A 10,381-nucleotide genomic window follows, 5' to 3' on the forward strand; every position below is an offset into this window, starting at 1 on the left:
CTACGTGGGAGTCCAGCGACATAGCCATTACGCTAACTGCTGGTTCCCTTATTTTTTAATTTGACCAGAGAGGGGCAGAGTGAGAGAAAGAGAGAGAGAGAAAAAGCAAGCCACCAGACCTGGGACTCGAACCATGGTCAGCTACGTGGGAGTCCAGTGCTCCTAACCACAACGCCACCTGCTGGCCCCATCAATGAATTCTTGATAGGTAAATCTTATACTTTTAAATCCTTATTTTATTGGTCCTCTCAACTACATTTAATGTTAATAAGAGTTTTCTGTTTGAAAAGCTCTATTGCTTTGGCCTTTATGACAGCACACTAGCTTTCTTCTCTCCATATCTCCATAACCAATCCCTTAATGCCTTTTACTTACTTATGTCTCCCCTACATATGAGAGACTAACAGAGAGAGAAAGAGAGAGAATCCTCAATAAGATCCCAATGCTGCAATCTACTCTCAGCCTCAGATATCCCTAGATAAACCACAGGCATGTGAGTGCCTGGCATACTCAGGGAGGTCTCTACATTTGAACTGGGAACTTTCCCAGGTAGGAGTGCCTCAAAGAGTGTCATGTTTTACTGCTGTGCCACTGTCTGGCCCTCATGCTCTCTTGGGCACTCCAGCTTGTGAGCTAGCCCCATAAATTGGTGGTTCTCAATTTTGGCACATTGAAATTATTTGGATGACTTTTAAAATACACTGTTTTCTAAGCTCTGACCCCAAAGATTTTGATGCAATTGGTCCAGAAAAGACAATGGACATAAGTATCTCATAGACGTACCTCCAAGTAATTTCAGTGTGTGGCCATGGCTGAGAATCAGAGCCATAAATATTTGTTTTCTCTAGGGTTTTATCTTTGGTCTATTGCTCTACTTATTCTTCCCAGATTTACCCACCTTTTTTACATTTTGAATTATCACCAGAATGTTGATCACTCCTCCAAGACTCCTGATAGTCACCCTCTGCTTAATGCCAAGAGGTAACTAAGCTAAGTCATGCTGCTGAGAGCATTAGGTGGCTGGCCTAAGGATTATTTGATTTGCCTCTTCTTCACCACTTCTTTTACTCGTCAAGAGAATCACTTTGACCCACCCACCTCTGACTTTCATCCCCTGCAAATTACTTAATTCTAGATTTATCAGTTTTTGGAGGATAGTCCCATCCTTTTTGCTACTTTCTTTACTCTTCCCTTGACATCTACCCAGTTAACTCAAGATTTTTTCTTGTTGAAAGTGAAACTTATACACTACTGTTTGGAATGTAAAGTACTATAGGCATTATAAAAAAAGAGTATGGAGGTTCCTCAAAAAATTAAAAATAGAACTATTTTATGATCCAGCAGTTTTGCTACTAGGTGTATACCCAAAAAGGACTGAATCAGTATGTTGTAGAGGTATCTGTATCCCCCTGTTTATTTCACAACTATTCATAATAGCCAAGATGTGGTATCAACCAAAGTGTCCATCAACACACAAATGGATAAAGAAAATGTAACACACACACACACACACACACACACACACACACACACACACATATCCACACATACCCAGAAAAGGGGGGGGGATACTATTTAGCCATTAAAAATAAATAAATCTCGTCATTTGGGGCAACATGAATGAATATGAAGGACAGTATGCTAAATGAACCAACCCAGGCACAGAAAGAAAAGTATCACATGTTTTCAGTCATTTGTGGAAACTAAAAATATTGGACTGATACTAGTAGAAAGCAAAACAGTGGTACCAGAAGCTGAAAAGGGTAGAGAGGTAGGAGGATTGAGCGATATTGACTAACGAACACAAAATTACAGACAGATAAGAGGAACAAGTCCTAGCTTCCCATAGTACAGTGGGATACAGTTAATTGACAATTTATTATATATTCCAAAATAACTATAAGAAAGGATTTTTGAATGTTCCTAACACAAAGTAATGATAAATGTTTCAGGGGATGGACATGCTTATTATCTTGATTTCCTCACATCACTTTGTATTCATGTACTGAAAAATCACACTGCATTTCGTAAACATGTATAATTATTACATGTCAGCAGATGATGTAATGGTTACATTGCTGAATTCTCACATAATCAACCATGGTTCCAGTCCTGGAAATGACAGCTGAAAACTTATCCTGGGAGTGTGTGCACGTGTGCACGAAATCCCAAAAGGAGAATGGAGGTAAAGGGATTGTGGCGTGGCCATCACCCCCAGGGTGGGGAGTGATTTCTTACTTTCTCTCTGTCTCTCCAGCGAGCGCACATGCCCTATAGCAAAAGCCTCTTCAAAATAGTAGGTTTTAAAAGAATATATTGCTTTCGCTTCCAATCCATTGTTTCTATGTATATGGCACAGATATTCATTTTAATTTATGAGTTTACTCTGCACTGAATAGCTAAGTGAATTTTCCAGATACCATACACTAGATGAGAAAGTGTTTTGTTAACCACAGGGCACTAGGCATGTAAGGTATTTCAGTTGCATCACTGTAGTATATGCTTAATAAACACGATTGCATTAAGGGGGAAAAGCACATATTTGGAAGTAAAACTAGACATAACAATTGGCACTTTCTTTCATGATCCTTGAGAGTGTCTAGAGTTTCCTGTCAGAGTCCTGAGAAGAGATGTAATTCATCATTTCTTTCTCTTCCGACTGTCTTTCTTTTCTTTGACCCCCAGCATTACAGGTACAAAAGGTATCCTTCATTCTTTAGCTCATTAAGTGGCTGTTTGCCCTCATGGTTCTACTGGAACTACTTGGGAAAAGGTCAGTTGTTACCTACTAGTTGACACACCCACTGATCTATTTTCAGCTAACTTTCTGCAGGATGTGATCCTGTGATCCTGAAACTCTCTCTACTCTGTCTTCTAGGTACCACTTTTAACTGCTTCTATTTCTCTTTTTCTGACTTTTTTTTTTCTTTTTTTAAATTTCTGAGAATCCTTTGTTGGTTCTTCTATTTGCCTCTTAAACACTATAGTTGCCAAACATATTATCTTTGTCCCTCTTTCAACTCCTATTTGACACGTTTTTCCCAGGTGATTCCAAGGTTTCAACAGCCATATATGTGCAAATCTTCCAAAAATGTGTTTTATCTAGCCTCAACCTCTCTTGCTTGTGTTTGTATGGGATCACATAATCCTCTATTAAAAAAAAAAATCCCTGCTGACTCTTCGCTGCAACAAACTTCAAAACTGCCCCTGTACCCTTTCACACATCTATTACATGTATTTGCCATTTTCCTTTGCTAAAATATCTATTCCTCTTTTCCCCAACAAACTACCATTCATCCTTTAAAACAGCTCAAATGCTACTTTTATCATGAAACTTTTTTGAATTCACTAGGTAGTTAGTTGCTCTTTGAGCACTTTCTGCACATTTATATGATAGCATTTATATTGTATATATGTCAATCCCGTAAGACTGAGTTCTTGAAGTCCAGATCCATACTTTACTGCTCTTTGTCACCTGAGAGAGACAGAAGGAGGGAGAGGGAGAAAGTATCCCCAAAGGGTGTGGTCATGCCACAACCCCCTTTCCTCTATTTCTCCGTCTTGTCAGGATTTTTGATCACACATGAACATATGCCCAGTGTGCCTCTCAAGCTGCTGGGACCAGGATTCAAACTGCGGTTGGTCATGTGGGATCTGGTTAACAATGCACAGTCTTAACCTCTGCATTACAGGTCAGTCCTTCTATACTAGATTGTAATTGTACATTATAATACAACCAGTGCACTATAAACTAAATGAGGTTTAGTGGGCTAGTATATGATTCTAACATTTACAAAATAGATTGAAGAACTTAATGGGGAAGAACTTATCCTAAGGGAGAAAGAAGTAAACACCTTGGGATAAATGATCAGCTTGTTTTAATAATACAACAAAAATAAGCATAAAACCTCAATTGATCTTGGTCATCAAAGACTGAGGGTAATACTAAGTCCTGCATGGGATCTGTCATGGGCTTCACTCTGGACCTTGATGCATGGGGTCTAACGTATGGAGATCAAGAGTGCTGTAATTTAAAACCAAAAGCTCTCTCTCTAAAAAAGTAAGATGCTCAGGCATAAGTGGTCTATTTGGTAAAATGATAGAACAGCACCTAAAAAAGAAAAGAGGCATTTCTCTCTACTTTGCTAATGACCACTGTGAAGCTCTGGCCCACCATGAAGGCACAATAGTCTAAGCTGCTCTAGATGACAGCAAGCATGGAAATGCGTGGTGTCCTAGAAAGAAGAGGAGAAGCAGAGTAGCATATGTTTGCTTCTGTTTGTGAAAAGGTCTGAGAACTTCCAGAAATTCTTCAGGGATCCTTCATAGCAGGTAAGGTTCTGAATGTGTATGTGGAGACAAGAGCCAGGAACATATGGGTGTTTGTTTTTTTTTAAAGAATTATTTTATTTAACATTACTTATTTATTTCAATTTGATCAGAGAGGGACAGAGTGAGTGAGTGAGAGAGAGAGAGAGAGACAGATAGAAAGGGAAAGGGAAAGTGAGAAAGCAAGCTGCCAGGTCCAGGATTTGAACTGCAGTCGGCCACGTGAGAGTCCAGTGCCCTTAACCATCGTGCCACCTGCTGGCCCCAACATTTGGGTTTTATGTGAGAAACAGAGACCAGAGGAAATGCAAGTTTTGTTTTATTCTGAAGTTCTTTTTCCCTAATACTTAGAGTTTGGTTTTTCCTCTTTTATATAACATTGTTTCTTGTCCCCTATCTCTTCTCAAATGGTAAATTATACCTTCTCATTTATACTGTTATCTCACTGATACATAAAACCAGGATCATGTGTCTCCTGAGTTTTTTCTGTTTTTTCAAATTTAGTTTTCTTGGTTGCCCTGTGCGGTTCTAAAACAAAAATACATTTATTCTGTTTCCTGGTTTCATTTTTTCATAATGCTTCTCTTGTGTGTCTTTTTAATGTTTAGAACTATATATCAAAATCTAGTCATAGCCAAAATAGCTAAGTTAGATATCTACCTATTGCTGAGAGGCACATTTGTATTTACTTACAGTGCTCAAAGAATGAAGAAGTCAGGCTGGTTGAAGGAACAGAAGCAAGTCTTAAGTGTCTATAGCTGTTCAGTAATAAAACAGATGTGGAGTTGTGTATTTGTATTCTAAGTGTGGTTTTCACTCCTGTGAGCTTTTTTTCTATGTGCTTCTTTTTCCACCACAGCTTACCTTTAATCTTATAATGACAAAGACAGAAATGCTGATGGGCAATTCTTAACAAAGTGGATTCTAAGCATATGGAACTTACTACTTTAAGTGGTAACGAAGGCTGTAATAAAGAGGGTCAAGGAAGATTTAGCAAAATTCATAGATTATAGATCCATTCTAGGTTGTTAAGAGAAAATGAGATGTTCCATTCACCAATCAAACTTCTCGAAAGAATACTCCATATTCTAGGGACACAAAGGAGAGAAGCGAGGGGATGGAGAAGGTACTCTTACCTCCACTGCTGCACAGGCACACCACTCCGTTATCTACTGCAACACACATAAGACTGCACTATAATTAGAACACATGCTTTATATTCGTGTTTTCCCAAACAATATGTGAGCTCCTCAAGGCAAGTGTCTTGTTTGGTTTTGCATTCTTAGTACCTAACCCAATATATGGCACCAAGAAGATACTCAAATCAGATTTCTCAACTCTTAAAGGAATGCTATCTATTCCTATAGCCTCGTTATCTTTTCATGGCCTAGCTACTACATTCTGCCTCCCAACTCCATCACGATATGGAAAGATGGCTTTTAAAAGGTCACTCGAAAGATCACACATGGCAAATCATTGGTCCTTTACCTTTTTCATTCCGTCATAGCATATATTGTTTAAAAGGCCCACCTTTCTCACTTTCTTTTCTTTTTCATAAAGTTTAATTCTTATTCTCATGAGAGAGAAGCAGAGACAAAGAAAGAGCGAGAAAGGAGCACCCTCAACAGGGCCTTACATCATGATCCTCCCCTCAATCTTCCCACTCAGTCAGCACCACAACACCCAAAAGGTACAAGTCAACGCAGTAACTGAACACTGACTTTCCATAAGATACTGCAGAGTGTGGTAGTACCAGTGCATCACTATAGGCAGGCTACATGTTCTGCCTTCGTTTTTTACATTTTTTTTTAATTTAAGAATTATTTTATATATTGTCATTATTTTATTTTATGTTTTTGAAGCTGACCAGAATGAGACAGAGAGACAGAAGGTAAGTGAGAAAGCAAGCTGCCAGATCTGGGACTCGAACTGTGGTCAGGTATATGGGAGTCCAGCCACCTTAACCACAATGCCACCTGCCAACTCCTGTTCTGCCTTCTTAATACTTCTCTTTTCCTTTGCTTCAAGGATGATAATGTATGGATTCTCTTCCTATCTATCTGACTGTGCCTTCTCTATCTTCTTTGCCAGCTCTACTTTCAGCCCCTAAGTGGAGAATTTTCAAGGTTCTGTTCTTGACTCTCTTTCCTCTTTCTTAATAATCTCTCTAAATAATTTCTTCCATTTCCATACTATAAACAGAATGGTCAAGAATGTGACCATTTTTGTCAAGAAATCTACACTCACATTTCCAAGAGCCTTCTAGACATCTTGAATGCAATACTCTACTGCCACTTCCAGTTTATCTTGCCCCAAACTGATTTTTTTTGAGAGATTTTTGCTATAGAATGTGTGTGTTCACCAGAGAGACAGAGACAGAAAGCAAGAAATCACCCCACAGGAGGGGTGGTGGCCATGCCTGAATCCCTTCTCCTCCATTCTCCTCTCAGGATCTTGGGCATGCACACACACATGACCAGTGTGAGATTTAAGCCACCAGGTCCAGGACTCAAACCATGATAGACTATGTGGGAGTGCAGTGACATAACCATTATGCCATCTTCTGGTAGCCACTCCAACGTGAATTTACCTTCTATCACTACTATTCTTCTTTCTAATCTTAATAGTTTAGTAACCTAACTATCTTCCTCTCAGCCAATCAAACTCAAAACCTTAGAGTTGTCTTTGACTGCTGCCTACTTCTTTCCTCTTAAACTATTTCCTTTGACTAAGAATATGACAGTAGACTCCTAATTCATCACTTATACTCCCATAGATTACATATCCTAATGTGTAAATTTGATTATGTTCTTCCACTAGTTAAACACTTTCAACAAATCCCCATTTCCTAAAGAATTATATGCTAACACTGTAGTCTTTCAGTTAAGCACTTCAGATGTGGTGCCAACCTACTTCTCCAGAAATGACCTTCATGCTCTTACACTTTATATAGGCTACTTTCTTACTCACTACACTGTTTCTCATTGCTGGAAAAAAAAAAAAAGGTCTACACTTTCTTGCCTCTTCCTTTCATTAAGATGATCCTCACGTCCAACTTGCACTGCTAAAATCCCTACTCATCCTTCAAAATTTTTCCCTCCATGGTTATTTTTCTGAACTATTCAATAAGGCATGCTACTTCCCTCCTCTGAACTCACATATCATGTTATTAACACCTCTTGTATATTTATTATCTTCTGTTTTATTCTGTAGTCTTTCTGTACTCTTTATCATTTCAACAAGACACGAGGGTCTTAAACTAAAGAAATCTTAATTATTTCTGCATCTTCCATCATGTATAGCATAGTACCTGTCACAAAACAGAAGCACAAAAAAACGAATGAATATTTAGGGGCTTATATCTTAAGCTCTGAATTTGATATCTGCAAAGCCTTGATCTTGGTGAATATTTAGCCAGCTCATACCAATAAAGAGTGGCTATTTATTGTCTGTGTACATCCTCACTGTTTGGGGCCTGCACTATACCAGATATGAATATGTTCAATATATTCAATATTACTCTTGATATGATACTCTCCTTTGAAATGTCTTCTTATGCCCTTAGCTGAAACAGGACGTTCAGCTGAATGGTTCAAAGGCATTGTCTGGGAGTTCTTTCCTAGTTATCTAAGCAGTGACTATTTAGAAGGGATACAAGTTCACTGTGGAAGACTAGTAATTTAAGCAACTAATCATGATATTTGGTTACATTTTGGTTTTCTAATGAAAAACACAGACTAATACCTCATTTTGTTTACATATGGAATTGAAAACATTGCAATCAGAAACACAATGGTAGGGCTCTATATTTTACATCCCAGTAATTTCCATCTGTAAGCACTGATAATGGAGATGGCAAGCAAAGTGATAAATCTTTGATGTTTGTGGTCAACTCCAATTTCAGATTTTTTGGTTATTCCCTTTTATTTTACTTTACTTAGGGTAAATAGCTTTCTTTATAATTTGGTTCTTCTGCTTCTATGTCATCCTACCAAAATAGAGGTTATAGGAAAGGAGCAAGGATGCCAGTGTTGGACGGGGAACAATAGCAAGTCAATGAGATCATGGAAAAGAATCAAATCTGGTGCCTACAAAAGGAAAAAATCATGAGGCACCAGCAGGAAAAGATGATCTAGCTAGCAAAGACAGAGACCAGGAGGAAATCTACAAAAGTCCTCAGTTCTATGCCTTGTAAAGGAAGCAAGCAGACTGGAGAGGTTTCTGCAGACCTATAAATTCTGTGTCTTCCATCTCCCTCGCTGATTTCCAAGCTCTTCAACTGATATCCAAAAAGATTTACCATTGTTACTGTCTGCTCGCTAATTACTTTTGACCTCTGGACATGTGCTTTGGCTGCTACCACTTAAAATGACTGTCATAGCTAAATAGCAGAGTTTTGGTTTTTTTTGTGTGTGTGGTTTTTTTTTTTTTTTTGCTATAGGGCATGTGCACTCGCCAGAGAGAGAGAGAAAGCAAGAAAGTCCCCCCTGGAGGGACGGCTATGCCACAATCCCTTCTCCTCCAGTATCCTTTCAGGATTTTGGGTCTGCAAACACATGCCCCTGGTGTGAGTTTCAAGCAGCCGAATCCAGGGCTCGAAACCTCCCACTTGGCCAAGTGGGAGTCTAGTGACATAACCATTACACCATCTGCTTTTCCCAATGGCCTGATACTTTTGACCCTATGTGTTCATGGAGGCACTTCAGCTATGAGTGAAAGGAATTCTAATTCAGATCATTTGAAATCAGTGCTATAAAATTATGCAGTTTGTGATATATTCTTGATGTTTCACAGTTGACAACACTACATTCCCTTGAGTACCAAACTCACCGAAATCCCAAGGAATGATCTCACTCTTCTGGTAGAGTCTTTCTAGAATCAGTATGAGGTGTGAGACTAACCAGACAAGGGCCCTAGCAAATGTGTATCTTTTGAAATAAACAGTCTGGAAAGATTAGGCAGTTATTTTATGGCCCAGAATAACATGCTTTTACTTATAAGCTTCTTAACAGAGAACTGAGTTTATGCAAAAATTATTTCCATTCACATTTAACTTTTATTGCTTTGATAGTTCAATTGAGTAAGAGGAGCGAAGTTTTTTATTTTCCTTAAGAGGTAGATAGGGCCTCTGATAACATGATAGAATATTGTCATTATACAGATAAAGACTGAAGATGGGTAGAAGATAGGTAGAGTGGCCTCATAGTTATGGGCTAGTAATAATTACAGCATTTTTCCACATAGCATTATCTTTAAAAATTAATATGAACATATAAATACATATTTTCATTTTCTTTCCTCCAGTTTTTCACTTTTTTTATAAGCTATCTTCACTGTTTTCATATCCATAAACAGCCTTATACTCCAACCAAAACACTTACTTCCTCTCAACCAAATCTACCTTCAGGCTAATTTCCCAGAGAGCATTCATGAAAAGCAGATGTTAAATGTTACCCATTACATTTCACCCAAGTGTGAAAAAGATAACTATAACTTGTATGGTCTCCTTACATGAACTTCACCAATGTCAAAAGCTTTCCTGGACAACTCTGCACTGGGTCCCATTTCTCTCAGTGGTTGTTGGAGAACAATAGTTATTGGGATCTACCAATTTCTATTCTGATGGCATGTGACAGCTTCTAGTCCAAGTACAGAATATTTTTTGAATTGTAGGCTTTTCAAGAAAAATCTGATTAAACGAAATTAAGTGGAGCTTACATACTCACTATTAATTTTCCTTTTTTATTTACTTCTCCACATCACTTTAGAGCACATGAAGAAGACTTTTAACGTCAATACACCTTAGGCTTTCTTCTATTTAAAAAAGTATGAACTATATAAATATAAATATAAAACATAAAATCTTACTTAGAAGAGGTGGACAGTTTTGCCTACTTGGTTTTTTCTTGAGAGCAGCTATTATTTGCCTCAGCCATAAAGTGTAAACAGAGAAGGTGAACAGTTTTTTAGTTTCCTCAGCCATAAAGTATAAACAGAGAAGGTGAACAGTTTTTTAGTTCCACTTGAATGTGAGAGATGGTTTTGTTTCCTT

At 38.1% G+C, this 10,381-nt stretch overlaps 1 protein-coding gene across 1 annotated transcript in view; it reads right to left on the reverse strand.

Annotated features, from left to right (window-relative positions):
- Positions 1-10,381, reverse strand: part of DIAPH2 (diaphanous related formin 2) — a gene marked incomplete at its 5' end in the record, with an annotated part of 1,076,033 nt that overhangs the window by 170,677 nt on the left and 894,975 nt on the right.

The sequence above is a fragment of the Tupaia chinensis genome, unplaced genomic scaffold (genome assembly GCF_000334495.1).
Source record: "Tupaia chinensis unplaced genomic scaffold, TupChi_1.0 Scaffold144482_1, whole genome shotgun sequence".
Lineage (NCBI taxonomy): Eukaryota > Metazoa > Chordata > Mammalia > Scandentia > Tupaiidae > Tupaia > Tupaia belangeri.